This window comes from Oncorhynchus mykiss, chromosome 5, assembly GCF_013265735.2.
Source record: "Oncorhynchus mykiss isolate Arlee chromosome 5, USDA_OmykA_1.1, whole genome shotgun sequence".
Lineage (NCBI taxonomy): Eukaryota > Metazoa > Chordata > Actinopteri > Salmoniformes > Salmonidae > Oncorhynchus > Oncorhynchus mykiss.
In genome coordinates, this window is record NC_048569.1 from 61500109 (window position 1) to 61523992 (window position 23884).

The window sequence follows — 23884 nt, forward strand, 5'->3', positions numbered from 1 at the left end:
AATGTCCTTTAAAGGGAGTGGCCTAAAGGGAAAACAACAGAACGAAACACAGTAGGGGTCTCATGTTAGCTCTATGAGCTCATAACAGACCTGTTATTTATTTATAAATGGGGCTGTTGGACACGCCTTGTATAATTAATGAGGATAACGGAGCCTGCCTCCCATACGGCCTCACCTTATCACTTATACAGAGTACACTCCGGATGACACCTTATTCTCTAGAGCACTACTTTTGACCAGGGCACATAATGCACTATAGGGTGCCATTTCTGATGTACATACAGTATCATTATGGACTAATCAAAGGATGGAGCCCTTATGTGGATAGTAGTGTTCACCGGATGAGACATAAAGGAGTCATTGTTCCCCAGCCCCCTTGCTATGCCAATCTAGGTGTTGGAGAAGTCATTTAGCTAACTCATCAAACAATGTTTACTGTTTAATTAAAAAACGCATTCTGGCAGAGTGGGAGAGTTGGTGTGACGCTTGTGAAGTTAGCAAACAGCAAGCAGGCTTGATTGAAATGGATGGGGGGATGAAGGGAGGGAAATATTGAGGGATGGATGGATGGAGGATTGGCGTTGCAAGGAGAAGGACAGAAGAATGCCAATCTTCTACTGAAGAAGAAACTGTCTCGGAATAAACGCCAACCCTTCAGAAGTTTTGAAGTCTCAAAAACATGACGAAGCGGACCATCCATCTCCTCCTTGGGCAGGAATCCATTGGGCAGAAATCCATTGGGCAGGATGGACAGAGACATCTGGAATACATGCTGCCACACTAATTTGCACAATCGTTTAACGCTGTTAGGTCTCAGACGGAAAAACATTGACAAGTAGTTTTCATCATGTGTGCTTGGTGCAAAGGAGTTCGTTGAGGCACAAGAGTTCAGTCGTTCTCTGCCCCCCCCCATCCCAACCCCATGTTGGAGTAGACGAGCAGAGCGGTGAATAAGAGACAGCCAAGCGGTCCCAGAGCCCGGGCCTACTGCCCTCTCAGTATTACTGCGCTGCCACAGGAAAGCATACACATCATTTATCTACCCGCCAATGTAAAGACCAGATCCCATAGGAACTGGAGCTGGCAGTCCAATGCATCCATATGACAGAGTGACCAGGCCAGCTACATTTACACTTCCTACTGGATACGAGCTAGCCTGGTCTCAGATCTGTTTGTGCTGTCTTGCCAACCCCTATGGTCATTGGCGTGACAATGACCGTAGGAGTTGGCAAAACAGCACAAACAATTCTGGGAACAGGCTAGGTATATACAGCATCATTAATTAAGACAGCTTCTGCCATCGCGGCGCTGGTCGATCATAAAGCGAGAGAGGCCAATTAAAGACTGTGTGATATATAACACATGACAATGCTTTGATTGCAGCCGGGCAATGTGACGAGCATCAATTTTACAAAATATCTTGCTTTCCTGATTAGGAATACGGGATAGTGTAATCAAACCCTGTGATCGCGATCTCGCACCGACACTAAACGACACTTTGAATGCTGTTTTGACCTGGAAGTCTGGTATTAAAACTGAAGGGAGAGAGGGAGGAGAGGAGAGGGGCTGGGTTGGTGTTTTTGTTGCTGTGAAGATGTTAATTAAGGGGTCTTTGAGACACAGTGACGGTAGGAAGCTCATGTTCCATCATTTGGATTGGACTGATGAGAGAGCCATGATGGGGTACTGAGACTAGTGCTGGAATCTGGAGAAAACAAGCACAATCTGCATCCTGCAACTGCCCACTCTAGTGTCTTAAAGCCACTGCAGAGCTGCAGAGGGACCTGCACACTCAGCTCCATAACGACACGTCTTTCAGGTCCCCAACCACTGTGGTCAGTAGCAATGTTGTCTTAATAAATCACAGGGGACCCTTTATGACCACAGTGCAGGTGTATTTCTTCATCCCCTCTGGGGAAAAGGCTGCATGCAAAGGGGCTGAATACTAATTGAGCAGCGGCAGATCATACAGTATCTATCTCTGTGTTTACACCAGACATGCTGAAGTGATCTGCTCGTCTTCTCCATTCCACCACTTTTTCATTCAAGACCATGGAGGCGAGTGCAAAACACCATTCCACAACGGTGGATTCACAGTGATAGCCCATACCCTGACCCCTTCAGAAGCCCAGAGAAGCCGGCCAGCTAATGGGTCTCCTCCATGCTGTCCTCTGGTCCTCGCTGGAGAGGCGTGTCGGGGAGAGGAGCGCTGCCTGCGTCTGATCAGCCTCTGTCAAAACAATGAAGGTCACGCAAGCTGACGCCCAATTAGGGCTCCGCCAGTCGCCTGCTGCTCACGGAACAGCGGTTAAGCCTGTGGATAGAGGAGGGAGGAAAGGCTGGGGGAGGGAGAGCGGTAGTGGTGATGGGGCTTGGACACATTAAAGGAAAAGGGACAAAAGAAAAAAAAAACAAGGAGCCATTTTGACGCCATTAAGCCTTCAACACTTGATGCAGCAGACCGAGGATTCAATACCAGACCCTTTCTCTCTCGTCTGATATTTTCATTAGAGGATTGGACAGTTCTCTAGCTGGTCGGATCAATTTGAGCTGCCTTAATGCTCCTACTGGTCTGGTTCTGTAGCCCTAGTGGTTCTTGTGACAGCAGCCAGGCACTAACAGCCCAGCTAATAGTGGTGTAGAGAAAAGAGGCATCCATCACTGGGAAAGCTCTCAAATCTATTTGAACAGAGAGCGGGCCGTCGGGGCAGCCCCCACGCTTCGCGACAGTGTGTGTGCGTGCATGTGAGCAGCTGCCAGATTAATCAGAAGGCCCCTGGACAGCCCCTGCTGACCAGAGGTGATTCCAGCGGACATACAGAAAGGCATTAAAGCCTGTTAATTACAGCTAAGGAAACAAAGGCCATGATGCCAGACAGATGGCCTGCCAGGGGAGAGACGTGCTCACTGGGACACACACACCGGCAGAGGGTAGGGGGGCGCAGGGATACCCCTCTGGGAGGAATGCCTGGGGGTCGGGAGAGTGGGGGCATGGAGGGTTTGGCATGGGGCAACATTTATTCTGATGCTGACATACACACTTTTGTGAAATACAGACACATAAGTATGCACACACTCACACAGACACCCGAACACATATGGACACACACGCACACACAAACTTTGTTATCTAGTCTCTGCTAGATAACAGATTACCCTTTCAAGAATAACATTATCCTTGCAAATCACTGCAAACAGAAACATGCCGCGTCTCGGGACTGAAGTATTTAGTGCCTCTCTCTCTTACTTTCTGCATTGCTCCTCCTCTATTTATTCTGTAGGATGACAGTTAATTACAGAAGGGAATTGGTTACAAGCCCACCAGTTAAGTGTATGTGTGGCAAACAAAATGGAAAAGCAATTCAAATCACTTAGGAGAAGTTGCCTGTAGAGATTCTGTGTAACACGGCTAAATGCTAATTGTTTAACAACCCGGAGCCTAAAATGTTGCAAATGCATCACTGAGACAACACAAAGAAACAGTGTTTTTCTTGTAAGTTTTTCTCGGTGTGTGTGTGTTTTCCTACATTATCAGGGCCAGAATGTCCTGATGTGTCTGTGTGCGTGTCTGTGTGTGTGTGTGTGTCTGTGTGTGTGTGTGTGTGTGTGTGTGTGTGTGTGTGTGTGTGTGTGTGTGTGTGTGTGTGTGTGTGTGTGTGTGTGTGTGTGTGTGTGTGTGTCTGTGTGTGTGTGTGTGTGTGTGTGTGTGTTTTATAGACACAAACTCTGATAACTCTAAATGAAACACATTTAGTCTCTTTAGTCTATAAAAAGTCAACATCAATGTTCTTCTGGGTTACTGGCTTGCTGATGTTTCTTTCTTGAAACAGCAACGCAGCAAACAAATGGCTTTTGATATGTGCCTGTTTGTACTTTGTTGCCAAGACACAGCAGTTACAATGTGAAAGGAAATTACATTTTCAAAGTGCAATTTTCCCATCACTAACATGACAACCATTGGAAATGGTATGTACTGTACCTACCGATACATTAAGTCTCACCCTCCATTTAGGAAACAAGCTTCGCTCTCAAACATAACCCTGACTGGAGAAAACGCTCTCTCTTTCTCTATCTTTATTCCCCTCCATCTTTTTTTCTGCACTCACTTTCATCAATAAGTAAATTGAACAGAGAATCTCACAAATCTAAAGTAGAACAATGGGGCCCACTCCCTCCATGCAAGACCACTCCAGTGGGGCATTGACATTCTCATTAACGACTGCAGAGCGACTGCAAAGTGTATTGGTGGGACATTTGACTTGCTATAAAATCATTGAATTGAGAGACTTCAGCATTGAATCAAATGGCTGAGTTTTCATTTGAGTTGCCCCCCTCCAGGTTATAGAGTGGATGAAGTACCCTAGTAGGACTGGAGGCCCCTCCTGGCCACACCAGAGGACAGCCATTAACCACCTGGAACTGTATGTGTGTGTGTGTGTGTGTGTGTGTGTGTGTGTGTGTGTGTGTGTGTGTGTGTGTGTGTGTGTGCGTGCGTGCGTGCGTGCGTGCGTGCGTGCGTGCGTGCGTGCGTGCGTGCGTGCGTGCGTGTGTGTGTGTGTGGAGATGCAACAGAGGAAGTGGGCTTTAACCTTGGCCTGCCTAAGCTGCTGTAGCTCATTCTGTTCAGCTCAGCAGATTCCAGTGTCCCCTCACTACAGGAGATAGTTTGCTGATATCAGACAGGTAACTTCCCTGCAAATCAGGGGTTGGAATCGGTTCAGGGAACAGAACAGAAAACCGGGAAAGAATGACAGTTTTCCAGGAACAGAATCAGAACCACAAACAAAAGTGATCAATACTGTTTAAAAGCTGTTTTTTCCAGTCCCACGAAAAATGCAACAAAGCGCCTATGCAAAGCCCTCTCTATAAATAGAAATCAAACTGGATGGACATCAGAAATAGAGTAAGGACTAAAAACAAACAAAAAAGAACTACTGTAAAATAGACTGTGTCTGTAAACTGTTATAAGATGTATAAATTGAAGGTAAAAGTCAAGTTTTTGTTATACTCCAATTGGGAGATCGGTGGTAGGGTTTGCAGGGAATAATAATAAAGGTATATTCTTTTTAAAAAAAGTATGTATGTCTATATAGGTATGTGTATGTATATATGCGTATATGTATGCATGCGTGTATGGATATATATATGTACCAAAAGAATATATGGGGGATTGGAAATGATGCAGACAATTACATTGATGGAAGCAACATTTTTTCCGCAATATGAAGCTGATCCACCCCTTAAAATTAGTTAATTAATTAATTTTAAAAAATTAAAAGACATTCAAAGTTCCTTCATAGAAGCCGCTCCTCCGTATGTATAATTCTGTCAGCCTAATTCAGATAACTTTTTAATTAACTAGGCAAGTGGGTTAAGAACAAATTCTTATTTACAATGACAGCCTGGGAACAGTGGGCTAACTGCCTTGTTTAGGGGCAGAACAACAGATTTTTACCTTCAACTCTGGGATTATGATCTAGCAACCTTTCGGTTACTGGCCCAACGCTCCGACCACTAGGCTACTAAACCTGCCTCCCCTAAATAATGATAATGCATGTCACAACAAGATCCTCAGCGCTTCAAGCCAAGCCTCCTCCTCCACTCTCTCTCGCTCTCTCCCCACCCGCAAAATTTCAGTCGCATCTCACGCCCTACACTCTTCTGTCCAATGCATGTAAATAGCTTGCCCGCTCCATAGCAAGCTGCATTATCCGCATTGATTGGTGTAGTAATTTAATGTCGACCTAAACGTACAAAAAAATGATTTCAGAGGTTAAAAAAGGAACACAAAGGGAAGATATAAACCGTTAAGTTTTTAGGATTCGAACCGGTTCAGAAATGGATTTTTCTGGTCAGAACAATGGAGCTGAACAAAAAAAATTATAGTTCTGTTCAGAATGAAACGATTGGAAAATCCGTTCGGTTTTGACCCTTGCTGCAAATCCACCAATTACTGAAAAACACTAAATCCACCTGAATACAGGTCAGAAAACTGCCACAGGGCACTATAACCGGGTAGCACAATATAGAGAATCAGCCTGATCTCAGTGTGTATCTTGGAAATGAGGAAATAATAATGGCGCATATTGTATTAGAACCAAACATCTAGATACTGTACCTGAGGTTCTGAGCTTTTGCCTTCAGGAAGGCACACAGAGAAATATTTATATTTTTGTCTGGGTAATATGAAAACTGAATTAAATGTTCTATGCAGAACCAAACACCCTTACTGCTTTTTTGAAGCCACCACATTTAAGAGAAAGGATTCACTAAGGCACACCGCATAAAGCTTTCAGTATCTTTTTAACATGTTAATGAGCATCTCTGAATTACACAAGGGGAAGAAATCTCATTGTCGCCTGCAAACTAATAACTAATATCAATAGCAGCACAAGCCGATAGTGAACAGGCATATTGCATTCACAAAGCCGCCAAATAGAAATTCAGAGGCGCCACAAACCGGGGTCCGAGAGGGATTTGAATGAAATTAATTACATTACTTTCCATTCTTCCAGAAATCCGACGCGATTCATCTTGGTCTCCCCTCAGACTCAGACAAGGCAGATATATGATAAGAGTTGGGCTTCTTATAGCTATCCGACAGGCTTCATAAATACCTGCAGTCAGGAGCCTCAGGAATCATTTTCTGTAATGGGGGCTTGAAGAGCTTATGTTTCTCCTTCTGTGTCTCACTGTTTTATTTCTCTGTTTTTCTTCTCTAAGTCTTCAAAAATATGTTTCAGACCTCCAGGTTTTCCCCATACATCAAAACATAACCCGACTCAACCCACTCACAAAACATACAGCTCCTCTGGGAACTAGTTGTTCTGAAGAAATTAAAGAATGCCTCACTCATCTGTAACCTTGACAAGTGTTCTCTGTTTAAAGGCTTATCAAGGTCTGTCAGATGGCAGGACATACCAGGGATGGGAGCCCAGCAGTCTGTCGCGGTGCCACAAACGCGTCATGTCCTTCAGTAACGAAGAAGCAGATGAGAGGGGGATGGAGAGGAAGAGAGAGTCTGGAGTGGTTTCATTCTGTCTTCCAACCTTATAGCATCTCTCTCTCTCTCTCTCTCTCTCTCTCGCTCTCTCTATTGCTTTGTAGCTACTCTTGTCTAATTTAGCAGTAACAGATTCTGCTGTGCTTGAGGAAGCATCGGTGACAATGACAGCATTGGTCCTGGAGCTATCCAGTGCTGAAAGAACTGCAGCCTCCTACACTACAGAGCCCCTGGGGAGGATAGTCTCTCTGTGTGAGGATTAAATGTTCCAGATAAGAACCCACTGGCAAATTGGTGAAATAAACAGCAAGTATTCTTCCCTTATTGGATTCAGAGTCTGAATCACTGTTCAATTCCAACCTGGACAACACAGAGACCATTTCATTCAGAACCTGAGCCATAATACTAACAAAGGATGCATCCAAACATAATGATCAACAAAGAAGAAGGGGGGAAAAGATATTCAACCCCCAAGTAGTCCCTTTGTGCCCTCCATTAAAAATTTGACAAAAACTGTTACCAGATGTCATTGATTATTTATGGTGTTTAATAGGCAAAATGCCCACATTGAATTATGCATTTGTGGTCTGTTCCTCCAATGAATATTCAAAAGCTGTTTCTGCTGAGAGCTGCTGCTCGCCTTTGTCTGCATGCGGTTAGCCAATGGCACATCTGTGACTGCAGCCCGGCACTGTGGTTAGCCAATGTGGCTTACGCCAAAGCATTGCTAATGCCAGATGAGAGCCTACATCCTACTACAGCTCAGTATTACTCTGCTCTGCCAGGCCAGAGGCTTCAGAACAGCCTGAGATTCTCCTGCGCTGTCAATCAAAGCAGAAACACCAGGTTCATTAAGGTGATAAAATGTCCCTGGGATTCTGGCAATAAGAGGGAGAGACTGGCAAAAAGCCAAAGCAGACCTCAGTCAGTGGGATTCATACACATGTACACGCATGCATGAGCGTGCAGACACACACTTACAATCACACGTGCATACACGCGCACTAACTAACACACATGCACATATGCACACAACACACTCACAGACACACTCGCTCTCTCACACAGATACACAATAACTCACACATATGCATGCACTCACACAGAATGCTGTGAGCGTTTGCACTGTTTAATTTGATCAGGGCTGTCTAAATCTTTAAATTAGACTCACTCTGTGTCTGAAGGCACATAATCCCCCCCCCCCCCCCCCCCCCCCCCCCATTTTCATTTTGCACTGCATGTATGAAAGGGGTATTGCTTTCAGCAGGAATACTGTCTGCCACTATTGGCCATCCGAACCATCTGCAGACATCTGGATACCCTGCAGTTTCTCAAGTTCTGTTGAAAAACTTCAGGAGTGATTTTGTTAATTCAACAGACAGTGGCTGCTTAATTAAGTGAATATTAATTTACTACATGAGTGAAACCTCTGAAAATCCATGCTTTCTTTCATTGGCTTGGATGCTACTCAAGTGCAAAATTGAATTATCGCCGTTCACGTCGCTCCCTACAAGTGTCGGTGCTAAGCTGTGTGCAGCCGAGCAGGGAGGCACATTATTGAAAGACATTGCGAGTCAACCCATGCAAAAGCAGAGAATACTCTGAATTCTCCCCAATCGGTTTTTCAGGCACTTGTGATGACAACATTTCCGAGCTGTTTTTGGCCCTTGTCAGTATCATTGGAAAACAGCCATTGGGGAGCAGTGTGCAACTAACTATCTGATGGATATTCTGCCTCGATTGTGCCTCGTGTAAAGAAGAAAAATGGAAGAGCAACCAAATTGGCACAGAGATCTCTATTGAGATTAGTTTAGTGGTGTCAGCCAGCTCCTCTTTGAACCTGAAGAACGCCAGAAAGACTGAGAGAGAAGGGAGGGGTGACAGAAAGGGGGGAGAGACAGAGACAGAGGGAGAGAGCATTGGAGAGAAAGACTGAGAAAAGGGTGGAGGGAGAGGGAAAGAGAGGCTAATAGAGAAAGAGAGATGGGGGAGCTCTCCCACTAACAGGATTAGCACTCATCACCTTTGTTTAGGGAGCGTTCCGTTTCCACAGGTGCCAGCTAGGGAACAATGATGGTCCCCAACACGGGTCAGTGACAGGAGGGACAGCTTTTCCAGATACACACATGACTGCTCAACCATGTGAAGGGAAAAAAGCTCAAACAATGAGCATGTAGCTGTTGAGGCCTTTTTTTTTAAAAACTCCCCCGTGTCATTATGCATCAGCCGTGTGAGCCAAGCCTGCCTTTATAGTTTTCCCATCCATCAGCCCGTCTGTCTCAGAGTATTGGCAATGCCACACACAAACACACACACATGGATGGGCAAAACAGTTTCTATTCAGGTGAAATCGGCAAGCTCACACACATGCATGCACAGAAAGAAGACACACATGCATGCACAGAAAGAAGTGGAGCAGAGATAAAAAGAGAAAGATTATCATTTCACGAAGTGCTGGTTGGAATCCGTGCTATATTTCGCTGGGGCTCATCTGGAAATAAAAATACACATACACATGTACAGTAGGCTGTTCAGCAGCATCATCTATCATTGTCCGATCCAAAGGCATATATATTGCAGACTGACGCAACATACTCCACCAGCATTTGACCGTGCACTTTCATTAGCGTGAGCGGGAGTTGTTCGTTTTTCAGACAGCACATAAAAACATATGCCATGTATATAAAAAAGTATAAAAACGCATGCCATGTTTGACAGAGTGCCATCAAAGATAACGTCTCGAGTTCCCTCTCTCGGTTAGCTAGCTGTCGTTGCTTTCGGATTTACTGAAAGGGCTCGCTGCTTGTTGAATTCACAGCATATGCAATACATCCTCCCTCCGTCAGAAGACTATAATCTCTACTCTTCCTGAGAAACGAAGCAAGGCTGCTCAGATGCTCATGATGTTGGTTTCGCCAAGGCTGATATCCTTCTAATGGTTTCATCAAAAAATAAGTGGCTTTAAAACAGAGCCGATAGGCTATTGAAACATTCCCCCACATTAAACACAAAGCAGAAGCAGTGCAGTGAAACATTATTGAATCACACACGATAACAGTTAGATCAGATCCCAAGAGGACACACAAGTATCATTCTTCAGATGTCATTCAGATGTCAAGCATGCACTTTTCCTCTTAGCTAAGAGTAGCTAATTGTAGTATCAGCAAGGATTCTACATGTTATAGCAAGGTTTTAAAAAAGGGTTAAAGCACGTAAAAACATAGCAAAAACTTTTCAGAATAAAATTACAACTGAAATTCATACAAAATGTGTTATTCAAGACTCGACCAGAATAAAGGCATCAAATAAAAGGTTTGGAAACAAGAGCGTAATAAACTATACAGTGATACAGTATGTCAATGCTCACATGGAAAACAAAATACTGAAGCCTCTTCAACGCATGCATAGACTATTTGTATTTATTTAAGTGGTAGTTCGCTTTGTCTGCGTGAAGATAGAGTATAGCCCACTCCTTATTTATAACGAATACCCAAGATACCGATTTCTCAGGCTTCATATTAAGCTGCGCCAAAAAGACTAATCGTAATGTAATATACTGGAATAGGCTAATACACATTGTTCTCACCTTTTAGGAGGAGGTGACCGTGAGCCGCTCTGATGTCTCTGTCAAGTCCTCAGGAATGTAGAGCGATTGTCTAACGTTGGTCTGATTCCGTGCAGGTGTTCTGTTAGTCACGAGCCACAGTCAGCAGTGCGAGCCATCGAGCGCACCAAAACCGTATAAAGAGTTGGAAAAAAGAACGAATCGCGTTTTGGAGAGGTCCAAAACACAATAACGGGGTATCTGGTGTCCGTCCTATTGCGCAAAGAGAAGAGAGACAGACGAAACGTGATGAGGAGAGCTACAACGATTCTCACCTCCCTGGCAGCCAAGTGCTACTGAACAAAAGAGCGCAGATTCTCTCTGCAGAGTCCCGCTATTCAAATCAGCGAAGGGAGAAAGGGGAGGTGGGGGGGATGGTTGATGTGGTGGCCCAGTGGGCGTTGAGGGTGTGTGGGGAGTGTGGGGGAGAGGGGCGTCCTATGGGGTAAAGCCATAATTTGGCACATCTGCACTGTTACTGTATAATCCCGTTTGTCTGTTTTGAGCGCCACGATTTATAGCCTGGGGGATAATGTTACCTGGTATTGTAAATTCACACTGACCTCGCAGAGTAAGAAAGTTAGAGGTATTACTCATTAATGCTGAAACCTTAGATTAATAACAATTAGGCCAACTCTTGTTTTTTAAGTAGCTTCAACATTAATTATAGTCTTAGAAACACGTTTGAGGTCACAGGCAGGCTTGTCGCTGCTCCAAACAACACTTCATTAGCACCCATCTACCACTAAAACTAGTCAACAACTAAGACAGGTCTCAAAATGCAGAGTTAAAACAATAGAACATGTATTGTATAGACAGATGTGTCACCAGCCAAAACATTAAACTAATTGCAATTAACGCAAACGTCATGACTTATTACACTTTTATAAATTAGCTCATATTACAGTGTAGCCTTGTTGAAGTCTCCAGAAATCCTTAGGACCTGTTTCCAGTAGACAGACAGCACCAGAGAGCCTCTCAACACACCGCTTTACCACACCGAGAATAATGATCCCCTCCGAGATGCCACGGTGCTGCCGCAGGGAAGATTAACTCGCCCTACTAATTCACAACCCACCATACACTTTCAGTATTGCTTGTTAATTTAAATAAGAAAAAAAATCTGCAGAGTGCCTTTTGAAAATGTCGATTTAAAATTGATTCGAGCACGAGGCTTATTCGCGGTTTGTTCTTGGCGTGTAGAAATGGGGATTTCAGAAAATCTCTTTGTGATAAATTGGACAGTGAACCTATTCTAAACAATAATGCTGGTGTTGAGAGTTTCAGGCCTACTTTCCAACCTGGCAAATTGTAGGACTTGACCTTGCGCTACACCGACATAAGGTAGATCTTTTCAGTCCTTATAATGCCGTAGCTGTCCATGGTGCTGAACAGTTAGTTTACCAAGCTTCATGGGTTTGTTGTTCAGAGCTTTCCTATCAGCACCAAGAGCATTGCTTGACCTGTGGACTACAGGTTTTCCAACGCTCACAGCTATAACAGCTGCTACATGGACTGCTGTACTCAAACAACACTCATCATGTGATTGATTCAAACCCTAGTGCATTTGTTGGAGCTTATTTGAATTTCTGTTATTTTTTCTAATGACTGCCTTTATCTTTACTTAAAACATAGCTCTTTGTATTCAACAGAATATGACATGCATTTAAAGCAAACGTTACCAATCAATTTCCAGTGGCATTTACAGGACAACAAAGGGGCTGTCAACTTTGACATTTCCTTGCTGCTCCAAATACATTTGGAGATGCTTAATTATTAGCTATCACAGTCTCATGCTGATAACATATTTGTGAAGCCTATCAGTGTGACACTCAAGGTTTCATCATCAAAGTAAATGCGTGTAATGGTTCAATTTGACTTCCAGATAGGGGTGACATTGTGACATTACAATGTCTGTTTGGGGCACAGCGCTCAAGATTGAGGTTCTCTTTTGTCTGAAAGGGTACTTGCCTGCATGTTGTAGCAGGCTCTCTCTCCAGTGGCTTTGAACCTAAAAGCACTCCAGCACCCTCAGCTCCAGCTCCAGCTTATCAGATCACTTCACAGCCAGATACTTCAAAAGCCAAGGCCGCATGCCTGATGCCTAATGCCGCACACACTGGCCAGACACTGAACTCCCCTCCAGCCTTCACCAAGCCATCACTGGTAGGCAGGCAGGCATGCAGGGAGAGACTAGGAGGCAATCAGAACGAGTCAACACATGGCTGCTTATATTGATCCATGTCTTATATAGATGGGGGGGGGGGGGGGGGGGGGGCACGTGTTTATCTAGCCACCACCATATAACAGTACGTCTGTTTATGTGATCTGGGCTGGCTAAGCACAGCAGCACAGCCTAGCAGAGGCTCTTCTCTCTCCTTGATGTTCATTACTGTTAATACCTTAATTACCCAACACACACACAGTCTGTAGACTGGGAGAGATTAGTCCCAAAGGATGGAGCTTAGAGAGAAACGGTCCAGCCACCCCTGACGGCCCACAGGAACGGTCACAGTACTGGAGGAATGTCTGCCCCCCAAGAGGATTTTAAGTCAAGTTGAGTCTGTAGGGGATTGGAAATAGCATAATAAGGAGCATAGAGCTGTGCTTTATTGTTCACAACAGATACCATTCTGAAGGCATAGAATCAAATAAGTCGACTCCCATGACAACAATAGAGCATTGAACATGGCAAAGCTTCCTAAACTCATCTTGAATATGTGCTACTGCTTTAGTGAACATATGGTAAACATACCAACACACAACACAATGCATTTTATTTATTATGAATACTCACTAATTTTGTGCTGGCAAGCTGGTGATTAAAGCCCTTATAGTAGTTTTGATGCAAATTTACAGTTTCCATTATTCTACATAATTCAGGATGAGCAGAATATGAGATGACAAGATATGCAATATAAGGTCAGCAGCCATTCAGACGCCCATGCTGACCTCTGCTATGGCATTACTGGTGTCCTTCTCCTATCTGCCCAATGATCCTTCCTTCCCCTGAGTAGGCTGCTATCAGACATGATGTACAGCACTGACAGACAGAAAGGCCAAAGCCTGAGCCCATTGATCTCAAAACCAGAATAAGAAATGTCTCCCAGGAAAAACAACATTCTATCAAAGTTTTTGTAGAAATACTGGACATTTTACACTTTAGTATTATTGTGTAATATCATATTCACTTTAAACTATTGTTTTCTTCTATTTCCTATGATCAATTATGAACTCTGCTTGGTTTGGTTAATCTTTCAACTGCAATATTAATAGACTGACCTTTGATTAAATGAAATACAATTTTTGCCAAAAGCATTTAATAGAAGGTTTTATAATGCAATGCAAATTGCAATTAGTTATAATCGGCATAAGTGATCCACTAATTAACACAATACTGTGATAATTTATCATTGCTTCCGATACTGTAAGATATTATCCTCTACGTGATAGGTGTCCCTAAACCGGGAAGGTTATTGCTAACGTGCGCTAATGTGACTAGAATGACGTTGTAAACAACAGTGTCAACAATTACCCACCACAAGAAGACCAAGCAGCGTGCGTCAACCTGGAGGAGGAGTTGGACCGGGGAGGAGAGAATGGTAGAGAACAAGACCCGGTCACTGAAGTCCAAGAGGCAGCCCCCAAATTTTTGGAGGAGGGGGCACACGGGGAGTGTGGAGGAGTCAGGTTGGAGACCTGAGCCCACTCCCCGTGCTTACTGGGGCGAGCAGGTGACAGGTCAGGCCCCGTGCTATGGGGTGATGCGCACTGTGTCTCGGCCGAGTATTCACAGGCCGGTGTGCTCGGTGCCAGCGTCCCGCATTTGCCGGGTGGAAGCTGGCATCCAGCTATGCGGTCGAGACCGCCAGTGCGCCTCCACGGCCCTGTGTATCCGGTGCTTCGGCCAAGGAAGAGGCCGCCTGTATGTCTCCCCAGCCTGGTGAGTCTCCCTCCTGTCCGGAGCTGCCAGAGCCGCCCTCCTGTCCGGAGCTGCCAGAGCCGCCTTCCTGTCCGGAGCTGCCAGAGCCGCCCTCCTGTCCGGAGCTGCCAGAGCCGCCCGTCTGTCCGGAGCTGCCAGAGCCGCCCGTCTGTCCGGAGCTGCCAGAGCCGCCCGTCAGTCCGGAGGCGCCAGAGCCGCCCGTCATTCCGGAGGCGCCAGAGCCGCCCGTCAGTCCGGAGGCGCCAGAGCCGCCCGTCAGTCCGGAGGCGCCAGAGCCGCCCGTCAGTCCGGAGGCACCAGAGCCGCCCGTCAGTCCGGAGGCGCCAGAGCCGCCCGTCAGTCCGGAGGCGCCAGAGCCGCCCATCAGTCCGGAGCCGCCAGAGCCGCCCTTCACTCCGGAGCCGCCAGAGTCGCCCTTCACTCAGGAGCTGCCAGAATCGCAGCCCCTCAGTCCAGAGGCGCCCCTCAGTCCAGAGGCGCCCCTCAGTCCAGAGGCGCCCCTCAGTCCAGAGGCGCCTTTCAGTCCAGTGGCGCCCTCTACGAGGGTCTTCAGTCCGGGGCCCGCTGCGAGGGTGTGCCAAGGCTGAGGTGGAGCGGGGTCCACGTCCTATCACGCCCTGGCCATAGAGAGGCTTTTTATTCTCTATTTTGGTTAGGTCAGGGTGTGACTAGGGTGGGCATTCTATTTAAATTTTTCTATGTTTTTGTATTTCTTTGTTTTTGGCCGGGTATGGTTCTCAATCAGGGACAGCTGTCTGTCGTTGTCTCTGATTGAGAACCATACTTAGGTAGCCTTTTCCCACCTGTGTGTTGTGGGTAATTATTTTTCTGTGTGTGTTTGTGTGCACCTCGGTTGCGTCACGTTCTTTGCTGTTTACCTGTTAGTTTTTTGGTTGTTTAGGTTTCACTTTCATTGAAAGATGTGGAACTACATGTACGCTGTGCCTTGGTTGATTTATGACAGGGAGTTTGAGGATAGCGAGCGTGACAAACAGCCAACTTTCTGGTACATAGACATGTCTGACATGGACAGAAAGTTTAAACTCTGGTTAATCAAAGTGCAGTGTCCAATTTACAGTAGCTATTACAGTAAAATAAATACCATGCTATTGTTTGAGGAGAATGCATAACAACACAACACTTTTAGCACAGCAACTGGTTTGATACATTCACCTCTGAAGGTAAATAATTTACTTATTTAATAATGTACTTATTGTTATTATAAAACCTGATTTATCATCCAAACGGTCCCAGAGATAACGTGGCATTGTTTTGTTTGATATAATCCATTTTTATATACAAATGTAGGAACTGGATATTATAGTTTGAACCCCTGCTGTCTCTTGAAACACTTCAAAGTGTTTCCTTTCAAATGGTACCAAGAATATGCAAATCCTTGCTTCAGGTCCAGAGCTACAGGCAGTTAGATTTGGGTATGTCATTTTAGGCGGAAATTGTAAAAAAGGGTCTGATCCTTAAGAGGATTTATACAACAACAATAGTAATAATGATAAACTCAGAATGTTACTAACTCTTTCACAGTATGATGGATGTTCTCACAAATCACCTTCCTTTATCTTGCATGAAAAGAAGAGCTTCAGCTTGTACTGATTTGACTTGATGTATGAGATATTGTGGATGTGGGTTAGAAACTTGATTATTTTCAGTAGTTTAGCACAAGTAATTTGACTATAATCTACCACACATGGATCTGACCGCATGAGTTATGAATAACGGTGAGGGACAAATATAATCCATTGTCATAGCAGTGACTCTTATTGCTTTTGAGGGTGTGTTGTGTTGATGGGTCAGGGAGAGAGGCTGTGTGTTTGGGCTCTTGTGTTAGGGATAGGAGTAAGAGGTGACTGTTTGGAGAACTGCCCTGATTGATTTCCATCCATACCTCCCCATGATCCATTCATCCATTACCAGAAGAGAGGGAGATGAGAAGAGAGGTGAGTAGAAAGGAAGGAATGATATGAGGGGAGAGAATTACAAGAGGATGGAAAAGGGAGAGGAGAAACTGAAAAAAGGAATCGAGAAGAGGGGAGAGGAAAGAATGGATGAATGAGGAGAAAGGAGAGGCGATAAGAGGAAGTCATAGGGAGAGAGGATGAGAGAGGACAGTGCTACTGTCTGGGGTAGAGGGGGGGTGGTGGTGGTAAAGGGTGGGGGGTTCTTGGCACCAGTCCAGCAACCACAGCTCATTGACCCAGAAACGACTGACACAAGCACTTAAAGGCAATCAACAAACCACACTTGGTCACTTGCCATTACTGGGGATGCGCAAGTGGGTTAAATTACGCAGGGGGTGAAAATGAGTGGAAAGGATGGGGGGAGGAGGAGGGGAGACAAAGCGTGGGATGATGTTGGTGGTTTGACGGCCTGGTGGTTCGGTGACAGGCATTGTGGGAGCGCCACAGGGGCCATGGAGCGCCGGAGGAAAGAGGATAGTCAGCAGCCAGAAGCTATAAATGAGGGTGAAATGAAGCCTCTCAGGTGGGTGCTAGTGATCCATAATAAATTAAGGGGAGAGGACCAGGAGAGGAGAAGTCGAGGAGGAAACGGGCCTGTAGTCGGGCCCTTGCCAGATAAACAAGAAACACATTCGGGCTCGATACAGTCAGCGATGATGAGAGCAGCTTTTGTTTGGTTTTGAAGATGTCTTTTTTCCAAGGGAGAAGTGGTTCTGTGCTTGGCGGTGATGAGAAGCGATTACCCAGCTTCATAGAGAGGGCAGCAGTGTTATTGTCATCTCAATACATGGACCTCGAAGCAAATCTCTCCAAACTAAGCACTCACTCTGACAACAGAGTCAATAAGGCGAGCACGGAAAGAAGTGTACACTGCACTTAGGGGAGATGACTGTTTTGAGTCAGCCTTCACAAACAAATAGGCTAACTGGAGCACAGAACAGAACAGCCCCGTGTCGGTCGTTAGATAGACACTCTAACAAGGAGAATGGTCAGTAGTTTTCTCACAGCATTCTCTGCATGTGTTTTTAATTGATCAATCCTGAGTCAGACATTTGATTTGTGGTTTGATATGCACTAGCAGCACCGAGGGAATGAGACAAATAGAATGAATTACATTCATAGGGCGGATGCTTCTGACATTACAAAGAGAACAGTCATTGGCTAATGGAAATTCCATGTCAGGGCTGCATTTCATAAAAAATACAAACTCTCCGAGCCCAAACTATTTGTTTCGGGCACCAACAATTACTTTGACCTTGTTTTACAATGCTAAAAATATTGTGAAAACTTTCTGATTATGTCTCTGCAGGAAGCCCGTCGCCCAAATAAATAATAACAGAACGTGTTCTTCCCCTTCTGTCTTATAAGCAGAACGATGGAACTGGTGATCAAAGAAAATATATTCCATCTTTTCATTTTTTAAAATTAATTTCACCTTTATTTAACCAGGTAGGCCAGTTGAGAACAAGTTCTCATTTACAATTGTGACCTGGCCAAGATAAAGCAAAGCAGTGCGACAAAAACAACAACACAGAGTTACACATGGGATCAACAAACGTACATTCAATAACACAATAGAAACATCTATGTACAGTGTGTGCAAATGTAGTAAGATTAGGGAGGTAAGGCAATAAATAGGCCATAGAGGTGAAATAATTAAAATGTTATGTATTTGTATTTATTTATTTCATCTTTATTTAACCAGGTAGGATAGTTGACAACAAGTTCTCATTTACATCTGCGACCTGGCCAAGATAAAGCAAAGCAGTGTGACACAAACAACAACCCAGAGTTACACATGGAATAAACAAACATACAGTCAATAATACAATAGAAAAAGTCTACATACAGTGTGTGCAAATGAGGTAGGATAAGGGAGGTAAGGCAATAAATAGGCCATAGTGGAAAAATAATTACAATATAGCAATTAAAAACTGGAGTGATAGATGTGCGGAAGATGAATGTGCAAGTTGAGATACTGGGGTGCAAAAGAGCAAGAAAAATAAATAACAATATGGGGATGAGGTAGTTGGCTGGGCTAATTACAGATGGGCTATGAACAGATTTTTGCAATTCGTTCCAGTCATTTGCAGCAGAGAACTGGAAGGAAAGGTGGCCAAAGAAGTGTTGGCTTTGGGGTAACCAGTGAAATATTCCTGCTGGAGCGCGTGCTACAGGTGGGTGTTGCTATGGTGACCAGTGAGCTGAGATAAGGCGTGGCTTTACGTAGCAGAAACTTATAGATGACCTGGAGCCAGGGGGTTTGGTGACAATTATGTAGCAAGGGCCAGCGAACCAGAGCATACAGGTCACAGTGGTGGGTAGTATATGGGGCTTTGGTAACAAAACGGATGGCACTGTGATAGACTACATCCAATTTGCTGAGTAGGGTGTTGGAGGCTATTTTGTAAATGACATTCCCGAAGTCGAGGATCGGTAGGATAGTCAGTTAGTGAAATAGGAAGCCGATTCTCAATTTAATTTTGGATTGGAGATGCTTGATGTGAGTCTGGAAGGAGAGTGTACAATCTAACCAGACACCAAGGTATTTGTAGTTGTCCACATATTCTAAGTCAGAACCGTCCAGAGTAGTGATGCTAGTCTGGTGGGCGGGTGCGGGCAGCAATCAGTTGAAGAGCATGCATTTAGTTTTACTTGCATTTAAGAGCAGTAGGAGGCCACAGAAGGAGTGTTGTACGGCATTGAAGCTAGTTTAGAGGTTTGTTAATAATAGGGATAGGCGTCCTGTCAACGGGACAGTTGTAAATCATGCAGGGCCCTGTGTCACGATCGCAGAAACAACAAATGTAGGTACATATAATTGTCTTATATCGGTTAAAAGCTTAAATTCTTGTTAATATAACTGCAATGTTCAAATTACATTAGCTATTCCTGCGAAAAAATGCCATGCTATTGTTTGAGGAGAGCTAACAACAAAACACTTTTTCACCGCGATAGGTTTGATAAATTCACCTCTGAAGGTGAAATGTGTACTTACATTCTGAAATCCTGCACTGATTTATCATCCAAACGATCCCAGAGATAACATGAAGTGTTGTTTTGTTAGATACAAATATTTTTCATATCCTAAAAAGGTCCATATAGCATGCACGATCAATTTTGCATTTCCACTCAATTTGCAAAGAAAGGAATCTGTGAAAATCTAACGATAAACGTTGTTTCAACCAGTCAAATTACATTCGTATTTATTCCTCAGAGATCCTAGAACGTAACCAGACTTCACTATATCATTAGGGGTGTAGTATATCCTATAGGACACCAAATTTGGCCAGAGAGCAACGCCTTCATTACACGCCCATGACGCGGGCGGTCTTCACTTGATCAAACGTAACTTTGTCAAATAAGCACCAATCGGGTTCAAACAAAGCTAGCTAGATAGTTAATGTGCTGGGCTTTACGGGAGTATCGGAACCCTGTATCTGTCGCAAAATGTAGCTGCTAACCTTGTGCGACAGCAAGCCTTTTCCTTTTGGACAACGATTCTAAGAATATGGAGAGTTATGAAGTCATGAAAACGAGGTGTTTTGCAAATGTTGAATTTATAATATGGCTACTAATACTACAAAAGCTAAATCAAAGTCAGAGTATACAGATTTGACGGTATTCTTGCAGAAAAATGTGATGTGAATGTAAATGTCTCCTTCACGATTTGCCCAAATGTACATGGGTGACTTCACACTAAATGTCATGTAGTTTGTTCATACTTCAAGTTAGCCATTTGAAACTTTGCACATACACTGCTGCCACCTTGTGGGCACCATCGGAATTACAACCAGAGTGATGTGGAACCTTTCTGTTGCATTTCAAAGATGGTGGTAGGAAAAAAAATGTTTGTTTTTTTTCATTGTATTTTCTTCTACCAGATCGATTGTCTCATATTCTCCTACATTCAATTCACATTTCCACAAACTTCAGTGTTTCCTTTCAAATGGTACCAAGAATATGCATATCCTTGTTTCAGGGCCTGAGCTACAGGCAGTTAGATTTGGGTATGTCATTTAAGGTGATTTTTTAAAAGGGTTCTATCCCTAAGAAGTTTAACACAGTGTCCAAAGAAGGGCCAAATGTATACAGAATGGCGTCGTCTGCGTAGAGGTGTATCAGAGAATCACCCGCAGCAAGAGCGACATCATTGATATATATAGAGAAAAGAGTGGGCCTGAGAATTTAACCCTGTGGCACCCCCATAGAGACTGCCAGAGATCCGGACAACAGGCCCTCCGATTTGACACACTGAACTCTATCTGAGAAGTAGTTGGTGAACGAGGCGAGGCAGTCATTTGAGAAACCAAGGCTATTGAGTCTGCCGAAAACAATGCGGTGATTGACAGTCGAAAGCCTTGGCCAGGTTGATGAAGACGGCTGCACATTACTGTCTTTTATCGATGGCGGTTATGATATCGTTTAGGACCTTGAGCGTGGCTGAGGTGCATCCATGACCAGCTCAGAAACCAGACTGCATAGTGGAGAAGGTACAGTGGGATTCGAAATGGTCTGTGATCTGTTTGTTAGAAAGGCAGGGCAGGATGGATATGGGTCTATAACAGTTTGGGTCTAGAGTGTCTCCCACACTGAAGAGGGGGATGACTGGTGCAGCTTTCCAATCTTTAGGGATCCTAGATGATACGAAAGAGAGGTTGAACAGGCTAGTAATAGGGGTTGCAACAATTTCGGCAGATAATTTTAGAAAAAGAGGGTCCAGATTGTCTAGCCCAGCTGACTTGTAGGGGTCCAGATTTTGCAGCTCTTTCAGAATATCAGCTACAGTATCTGTATTTGGGTAAAGGAGAAGTGTGGGATGGGGGGGGGGGGGGGGGGGGGCTTGGGAAAGTTGCGGCTGGGGGTGCAGAGCTGTTGGCCAGGGTAGGGGTAGCCAGGTGGAAAGCATGGCCAGCTGTAGAGAAATTCTTATTGAAATTCTCGATTATCTTAGATTTATCGGTGGTGACAGTGTTTCCTAGCCTCAGTGCAGTGGGCAGCTGGGAGGAGGTGATCTTATTCTCCATGGACTTTACAGTGTCCCAAAACTTTTTGGAAGTAGTGCTACAGGATGCAAATTTCTGTTTGAAAGCTAGCCTTTGCTTTCCTAACTGACTGTGTATGTTGGTTCCTGACTTCCCTGAAAAGTTGCATATCACGAGGGCTATTCGATGCTAATTCAGTACGCCACAGGATGTTTTTGTGCTGGTCAAGGGCAGTCAAGTCTTGTGTGAACCAAGGCCTATATCTGTTATTAGTTCTACATTTTTGAATGAGGCATGCTTATTTAAGATGGTGAGGAAAGCACTTTTATATTTTTTATTTATTTTATTTTTTACCCCCTTTTCTCCCCAATTTCGTGGTATCCAATTGTTAGTTGTTACTATCTTGTCTCATCGCTACAACTCCCGTACGGGCTCGGGAGAGACGAAGGTCGAAAGCCATGCGTCCTCCAATACACAACCCAACCAAACCGCACTGCTTCTTAACACAGCGGTTAGCGTGCACTGTGCCCGGCCCACCACAGGAGTTGCTAGTGCGCGATGAGTCATGGATATCCCTACTTGCCAAACCCTCCCTAACCCGGACGACGCTAGGCCAATTGTGCGTCGCCCCATGGACCTCCCGGCCGTGGCCGACTGTGACAGAGCCTGGGCGCAAACCCAGAGTCTCTGGTGGCACAGCTAGCACTGCAATGCAGTGCCCTAGACCACTGTGCCACCCTGGAGGCCGGAAAGCACTTTTAAAGAACAACCAGGCACCCTCTACTGACGGGATGAGGTCAGTATCCTTCCAGGATACCCGTGCAAGGTCGATTAGAAAGGCCTGCTCGCAGAAGTGTTTTAGGGAGCGTTTGACAGTGATGAGGGGTGGCCGTTTGACAGTGGACCAATTACGGAGGCAGGCAATGAGGCATTGATCGCTGAGATCCTGGTTGAAGACAGCAGAGGTGTATTTAGAGGGCAAGTTGGTCAGGAAGATATCTATGAGGTTGCCCATGTTTACGGAATTAGGGTTGTACCTGGTAGGTTCCTTGATAATTTGTGTGAGATTGAGGACATCTAGCTTAGATTGTAGGACGTCCGGGGTGTTAAGCATATCCCAGTTTATGGCATCTAACAGAACGAACTCTGAAGATAGATGGGGGGCAATCAATTCACATATGGTGTCCAGGGCACAGGGGGGTCTATAACAAGCGGAAACAGTGAGAGACTTATTCTGGAAAGGTGGATTTTTAAAAGTAGAAGCTCTAACTCTTTGGGCATAGACCTGGGTAGTATAACAGAACTCTGCAGACTATCTCTGCAGTAGATTGCAACTCCACCCCTTTTGGCAGTTCTATCTTGACAGAAAATGTTGCTGGGGATGGAAATGTCAGACTTTTTGGTGGCCTTCCTAAGTCAGGATTCAGACCCGGCTAGGACATCAGGGTTGGCTGAGTGTGCTCAATAGTGAATAAAACAAACTTAGGGAGGAGGCTTCTGATGTTAACATGCATGAAACCAAGGCTGCTACAGTTACAGAAGTCAACAAATGAGAGCGCCTGGGGAATAGGTGTAGTACTGGGGGCTACAGGGCCTGCGTTAACCTCTACATCACCAGAGGAACAGAGGAGGAGTAGGATAAGGGTACGGCTAAAGGCTATAAGAACTGGTCGTCTAGTGCATTGGGAACAGAGAATAAAAGGAGCAGATTTCTGGGCGTAGTAGAATAGATTCAGGGCATAATGTTCAGACAGGGGGTGTGCGTAAAGTGGAGGTAAACCTAGGCATTGAGTGACGATGAAAGAGGTTGCATCTCTGGAGGCACCAGTTAAGCCAGGTGAGGTCTCTGCATGTGTGGTGGGTGGGACAAAAGAGCTATCTAAGGCATGTTGAGCGGGACTGGGGGCTCTACAGTGAAATAAAACAATAAGAACTCACTGAAACAGCAGTAGACAAGGCATATTGACATTAGAGAGAGGCATAAAGCAATCACAGGTGTTGATCGGGAGAGCTAAGACAACAACAGGTAAAAGGCGATGAATGGGCAGAGAGGGTCAGTTAGGTTCACACAGGACCTGAGTTTGAGGCTGGGGCCGACAGATAAACAACATGAGGTAGCGTGTTAATGAACAGTCGAGCAGGCATCAGCTGTATAGTCAAGTGATCATAGGGTCCAGTGAGCAGCAATAGGTGAGTCAGGGAGACACAGCGTTCAAAAAGCTAGCGGGACGGGGCTAGCAGATGGGTCTTCGGCGACATCGCAACGGAAAAGCCTGTTGAAGCAACATCAGACGATTACGTCGACAGACCCAACGTGATGGATCGGCGGGGCTCGGTGTCAACAATAAAGGGTCCAGGCCAAATGGCAAAGAG

The 23884-nt window shown here is 44.9% G+C and overlaps 1 protein-coding gene across 1 annotated transcript in view; it reads right to left on the bottom strand.

The window, feature by feature from the left end:
- The window catches only part of LOC110522983 (neurocan core protein-like), a 206966-nt gene extending 195996 nt beyond the window's left edge, over nucleotides 1–10970 (bottom strand). The window contains exon 1 of the mRNA XM_036978016.1: nucleotides 10590–10970. The gene's annotated coding sequence lies outside the window, so the exon portion shown is untranslated. The remainder of the gene's footprint in view (nucleotides 1–10589) is intronic.
- Between the last annotated feature and the right edge of the window lie 12914 nt (nucleotides 10971–23884).